Consider the following 7,034-nt stretch of genomic DNA (forward strand, 5'->3'; position numbering starts at 1 on the left):
TCCTTCCTATCTGTCTCCCTATCTTGCCCAGCCTAGGAAGGAAGGAAAGAAGGAAGGGAGAAGAGGAAGGGAGGAGGGAGGGAGGGAAGAAGGAAGGAAATGAGGCAGGAAGGGAGGGAGGGAGGGAAAGAAGGAAGGGAGGGAAGGAGGAAGAAAGAGGAGGAAAGGTGGAAATGAGGGAGGGAGAAAAGAAGGAAGGAAAGAAGGCTGAAAATTTTGATTGATTATAAATAATTGACCAAATCATTAGAACTGAAAATTTCAGTATCTGGGTGCTTATATTTAAATAAAATTAATTGGGGAAGGAGGAAATTAGAAAATACAGGTTTTCAGTGATCAGAGTTATTGAAAGTTATATTGAAATTCATGCTACAAAAGGTTGACTCTACTCTCAAATTCTTTCAGTGCAAAGCAATGACCCCAGTTCTTTAACGTGCAGCATTTGGCAGTTCAAATGACACACAGATTGAAAATCTGAACTTTAAAAATAAAACTTTCTCTGACTGGGCAGAAATTGGCTTTTCTTACAAATGGAAATTGTGTTCCTGTTAAAAATAATCAGTTTAAGAGACTAAAAGAAGTCCTTGGAGAATGAACTGGCGAGACTGCCTCCCCATCCAGTTACATGGAACTGCCAGGGCTGGCTTTGCAGGCACCACACACTGCTAGGCTTTCTTCTAGTCCTGTGGATTCCAAGGTCACTCCTCAAGCAAACACTAAGCCCTCTGAGTAATGAGGAAGACACTGAGAAATTCAGTATGTGGAAAAGCCTCCTCATATCGAGATTTGCTCCAAAGTAAAATAAGCAGTTTTAGGAAGAAGCTTCCCATCACTGCATATCTTCAAGTACATCTGGATGACCATTCAGTTCAGCTCATAAACATTTATGATGCACCAAGTCACCTTAGTGATACAAAGATGGACAGGGCTACAGTCTGTCCTTAAAGGTCTGACCCACAGTTGGTACATAATAAATTCTTAGTTTTGGACTAACTGAATCCATGACTTTATGAATGTTGATGCAGCCTTTTCCAGAATATATCAAGACCCATCTATGCTTTCTCATTGAAAGTAATTTTGGGGGGTGGCTAGGTGGGGCAGTAAATAGAGCATCGGCCCTGGAGTCAGAAGGACCTGAGTTCAAATGTGACTTCATACACTTAACACTTACTAGCCATGGGACCTTGGGCAAGTTGCTTAACCCCAATTTCCCTGCCTTTCCCCCTCCAAAAAAAAAAGTGATTCTTGTTCATGCCTTTGATAATTTATTCACAGAAGAACTACCCTAAGAATTTCTCTAATTCTTTTTTAAATAATCCAATTACATGTAAAAATTTTAAAATTAAAAAAATTTTTTTTCAGTTCCTAATTATCTCCCTCCCTTTCTTCCCCCTCCCTGAGATGGTAAGCAATTCAATATAGTGTATACATGTGTAATCATGCAAAATATATTTCCATATTGTCCATGTTGTAAAAGAAAACAGAGACCAAAAAAAAACCAACCACAAAGTAAAAATAGTATGCTTTGGTCTGCATTCAGACTCCACTAGTTCTTTCTCTGGAAGCAGATAGCATTTTTTTTTTATCTTAAGTCCTTGGAATTGCCTTGGATCATTGTATTGCTTAGAATAGCAAGTCATTCACAGTTGATCATCTTAGTATAATATTGCTGTTGATGGAACAATGTTCTCCTGGTTCTGTTTCACTTCATTTTGCATCAGTTCGTGTAAGTGTTTCCAGGTCTTTCTGAAGTCATTCTATTCTGTTAGTCATTTCTTATAGCACAATAGTATTCCATCGTAATCATACACCACAACTTGTTCAGCCATCCCTGGTTGATAGGCATCCCCTCAATTTGCCTTCATAAAAGGAGCTGCTATAAGAATTTTGTATGTGATCATTATTGTATTACTTTGATCTTTTGTTTCATGGTACTTATGTTTCCTGAGTTTTCTTGGTGACCTTGCTGATACATACATCACTCCTCAGAAATTAGTACATGCTGTGCTCTCTAAATGGCTTGATCTGTAAATATGCCTTAGTTTTACATATAGGGCCTATTTAACAAGTTTGTCTCCTTGTGGGATACATGAAATTGTGACTGTGTAAGTGTATCTAAGTTTATTCAGCTCCATGACATTGATGGAAACATGGGATTATAATTTGCAATGCACAGCACATTTGGTTCCTGTTGTGAGTTTTAAAAAAATAGATCCTTTTCTCTTTTTTCCCTCTTTGGGATACAGACCTAGTAGTGGTATTGCTGGGTCAAAGGGTAAGAAGTTTTTTTTTAATGTTTTAATTGTGTTTTTAATTCTTGCTTTTACTTCTCTCTTATTAAAATTTATTGAGCCAAGATGGTAGAGTAGAAACAGGACTTCCACAGGGCTCCCACTTCTACCTCCTCCAATACATGTAAAAAATGATGATAAACAAACTTTAGGGCTACAGAACCCACAAAGTGATAGAGAAAAACAAACCTCCCACTGAAGACAGCCCGGAAAGCTGGCAGGAAGGGGCCATCACAGTGCTCTGGGAGCAGAGCCCAGCCCCCTGAGCCTGAGGTTTTAGCTTCAGGGAGGCCACAACCAGTCCCAGATGGAGAGACGTTGGTGGAGTGGATCACCAGCAGCTGTGGCGGTTTCCAGAATTATCAACCCATAGATGCTAAGGACAAAGTGAGAGGTCAGTGTGAACTTTGGGAACAGGGGGTCCAGGAGTGTGGTCTGGCCTCTGCCCCTGGAGGGAGAAGCAGCTGAGGTGCAGCAGCTGCAGCCACATGGCTGCTACAGAGCACCTGGCCTGCAGATTGTAGGGACACCAAGTGACCAGTCTGAGGGGTAATCACTCTTGCTTTAACCTGCTTGAATCTGGATTGCTGTCTAGGGTGGAGGTCCTGGGGTATGTGACCAGTGAGCCAGAGCATGTGGAGGCTTCAGAGAGGGCAGGAAACTAACAGCTACGGCAGCTGAGAAAACCCCAGACATTTGGGACAAAGCTCTCCTCTCTGAAAGCAGAGTTCTACTGTGGCAAAAAGCTCAAGAGTGGCAACATGGGGGACAAAAAGGATCAAAGCATGGAACAGCAGGAAGACAATGAAGTCAGAACTCCTGCACTAAAAGCTTTGAAGAAAAATATGAACTGATTACAGTCCATGGAGTAGCTTAAGAAGGATTTTGAAAACCAAATAAGAGGACTGGAGGAAAAACTGGGAGGAGAAATGAGAATGATGCAAGAAAATCATGAAATGAGAGTCAACAACCTAACTGAAGAAAATGATACCTTAAAAAATAGACTAACTCAAATGGCAAAAGAAGCTTAAAAAGCCAATGAGGAGAAGAATGCCTTAAAAAGCCACATTTTCCAGATGGAAAAAGAATCTCAAAAGCTCACTGAAGAGAATCATTCCTTCAGAATTAGACTGGACCAAATGGAAACTAGTGACTTTATGAGAAATCAAGATACTATTAAACAGATCCAAAAAAATGAAAAAATAGGAGGCAATGTGAAATATCTCATTGGAAAAACCACTGACCTGGAAAATAGATCCAGGAGAGATCATTTAAAATTATTGGACTATCTGAAAGCCATGATCAAAAAAAGAACCTAGGGGTGACCAGGTAGCACAGCGAGTAAGAGCACCGGCTCCAGTGTCAGGATGACCTGGAGATTGAATTCCGGGCTCAGACACTTAACACCCACCCAGAAACACCTGGCCATGTAACCTTGAGCAAGTTACTTAATCCCAATTGTTTAGGGGCGACCAGGTGGCTCAGCAAATAACAGCACCGGCTCCAGTGTTGGGATGACCTGGAGATCGAATCCCGGGCTCAGACACTCAGCACCACACCCAGAAATAACTGGCCGTATAACCTTAAGCAAGTTACTTAACCCTGATTGCTTAAAAAAAAAAAAAAGAACCTAGAACTTATCCTTCAAGAAATTCTCAAGGAAAATTGCCCTGATGTTTTAGAACCAGGGGGCAAAATAGAGGTTGAAAGAATCTACTGAATCACCTCCTGAAAAAAAGATCCCCAAAGAAAATTCCTAGTAATATTATAGCTAGGTTCCAGAGTTCCCAGATCAAGGAGAAAATTTTACAAGCAGCCAAGAAGAAACAATGTGAACTTTTTGGAAACACAATCAGGATAAGACAGGATCTGGCAGCTTCTACTCTGACGGACTGAAGGGCTTGGAATATGATATTCTGGAGGTCAAAGGAGCTGGGATTAAAACCAAGAATCACCTACCCAGCAAAACTGAGTATCATGTTTCAGGGGAAAATATGGTCATTCAATGGAATAGAGGACTTTCAAGCATTCATGATGAAAAAACCAGTTGAATAGAAAATTCGACATTCAAATACAAGAAGCAAAAGAAGCATGAGAAGGAAAACAGGGAAAACAAATCATAAGGAACTTATCAAAGTTGAACTATTTACATTCCTACATGGAAAAATGGTAAGTGTAACTTATGAAACTTTTCTCAGTATGAGAATAGTTGAAGAGAATATAAATGTATGTGTATACATACATATGTATCTATATCTATATAGGAGAGTATATGTGAGTGTGTGTATAGGTGTACAGGTATACATAGACAGAGGGCACAGGACCAATTGGATAGGAAGGGATGACAATTAAAAGGTGTAATTGAGAGGTGAGAGAGGAATATAATGAGAGGAGATGGGGAGAGACAGAATGCGGTAAATTATCTCATATAGAAGAGGAAAGGGAAAACTGTTACAATGGAGGAGAAGAAGAAGGCAAAAGAGAATGGGTCAACCTTACTCTCATTGAATTTGGCTTAGGGAGGGAATGACATACACACTAAAGAGAGTATCTCACCCTACAGGAGAGTATGGGGGAAGGGGATGAGAGGGGGGATGATGGAGGGAAGTTGGAAGCACACACTTTTGAAAAAGGGACAGGATCAAAGTAGAGAATAGAACAAGTGGGGGGCAGGGTAGGATGGAGGGAAATAGAGTCAATCTTTCACAATATATCCTCTATGGAAATGTTTTGCATAGCTACACATGTACAACCTATATTGAATTGCTTATCTTCCCAGTAAGGGTGGGTGATGACGGAGAAAGGAAAAGAATCTGGAATTCAAAGTTTTGAAATCAAATGTTTAATATATATATAAATTTTTTTTACCTGCAACTGGGAAATAAGATATAAAGGCACTGGGGCATAGAGATCCATCTTGCCCTACTGGAAAGTTGGAGGGGAATGAGGGAAGATATAGGAGAGAGCAGATTGGGGGAAGGGGTATTTGGTAGGATTGCTGTTTTGGGGTGGTGGGGAAAGATAGGGAGAAAATGTGTAACTCAAAATCTTGTGGAAATGAATGATGTAAACTGAAAATAAACATAAAATTCAATCCAAAAAAATTATTTAGTATTTTATTTTTCCTCAGTTACATGTAAAAACAATTTTTTCTCATCTGTTTTTAAAACTTTGAATTCCAAATTCTCTCCCTTCCTCCTCCCTCCCCACCCCCACCTACCACTGAAAAGTCAAGCAGTTCAATATAGGTTATACATGCAGTCATGTAAAACATTTCCATATTAATCATGTTGTGAAAGAAAACATAGACAAAAAAACTCAAGAAAAATAAAGTAAACAAAAGTATGCTTCAGTTTGTATTCACACACCATCAGTTCTTTCTCTGGGGATGGACAGCACTTTTCATCATAAGTCCTTCAGAGTTGTCTTGGATCATTGTGTTGCTGAGAATAGTCAAGTCATTCACAGTTGATCATCTCACAATATTGCTGTGACTTTGTATACAGAACACTTCACTTTGCATGAGCTCATGCAAGTCTTTCCAGGTTTTTCAGAGAGCATCCTGCTCATTGTTTTTTTACAGCACAATAGTGCTCTATCATAATCACATACCACAGTTTGTTCAGCCATTCCATAATTGATGGGCATCCCCTCAATGCCAAATTCTTTGCTCCCAGAAAAGAGCTGATAGAAATATTTTGGTATGTATGGGTCCTTTTCCCTTTTTTAATCTCTTTTAGGATACAGACCTAGTAGTGGTGTTACTAAGTCAGAGGGTATACATGTCTTTATAGGTCCTTGGGCATAGTTCCAAATTGCTCGACCGAATGGCTGAATCAGTTCACAACTCTACCAACAGTGCACTAATGTCTCATTTTTCCCCACATCCCCTCCAACATTTGCCATTTTCCTTTTCTAATCTAGTAATCTAATCTAATAGGTATGAGGTAGTATCACAGAATTGTTTCAATTTGCATTTCTTCAATCAATTGAGAATTATAACATTTTTTCATATGGGCATAGATAGCTTTGATTACTTCATCTGAAAATTATTCATAACCTTTGATCATTTATCAATTCGGGAATGGCTCTTATTTTTATAAATCTGATTCAGTTCTCTATATGTTTGAGAAATGAGACCTTTATCAGAGAAACTAGCTCCAAAAGATTTTTCACAGTTACTATTGCTAACTGTATTTCCCTCCATCTGATTCTCCCCCCATTTATTCTCTCTCCTTTCACCTTAATCCCCCTGAAAAGTGTTTTACTTCTGACTACCCCCACCCCTAATCTGCCCTCCATTCTATCACTACCTCCTTCTCTTATCCCCTTTCCCTCCTACTTTCTTGTAGGGTACAATAGATTTCTATATCCAATTGACTGTGTATGTTATTTCTGAGTCAATTCTGATGAATAAGGTCCACTCATGCCCCCACCACTTCCTCCCCTTCCCCTCCACTGTAAGAGCTTTTTCTGGCCTCTTTTGTGTGAGATAATTTACCCCATTCTACCTCTCCATTCCCCTTTCTCCCAGTACATTCCTCTCTCACGCATTAATTTTATTTTTTAGATACCATCACTTATACCTTATATCAACTTATACCTGTACCCTGTCTATACATATATTCCTTCTAACTACCCTAATAATGAGAATGTTCTTATGAGTTAAGTATCATCTTACCATGTAGGAATGTACACAGTTTAACCTTATTAAGTCCCTTATGATTTTCCTTTCCTATTTGC

Source organism: Petaurus breviceps, unplaced genomic scaffold (assembly GCF_028583685.1).
Source record: "Petaurus breviceps papuanus isolate PSGF00001 unplaced genomic scaffold, PetGlider_PUasm1.0 490, whole genome shotgun sequence".
Lineage (NCBI taxonomy): Eukaryota > Metazoa > Chordata > Mammalia > Diprotodontia > Petauridae > Petaurus > Petaurus breviceps.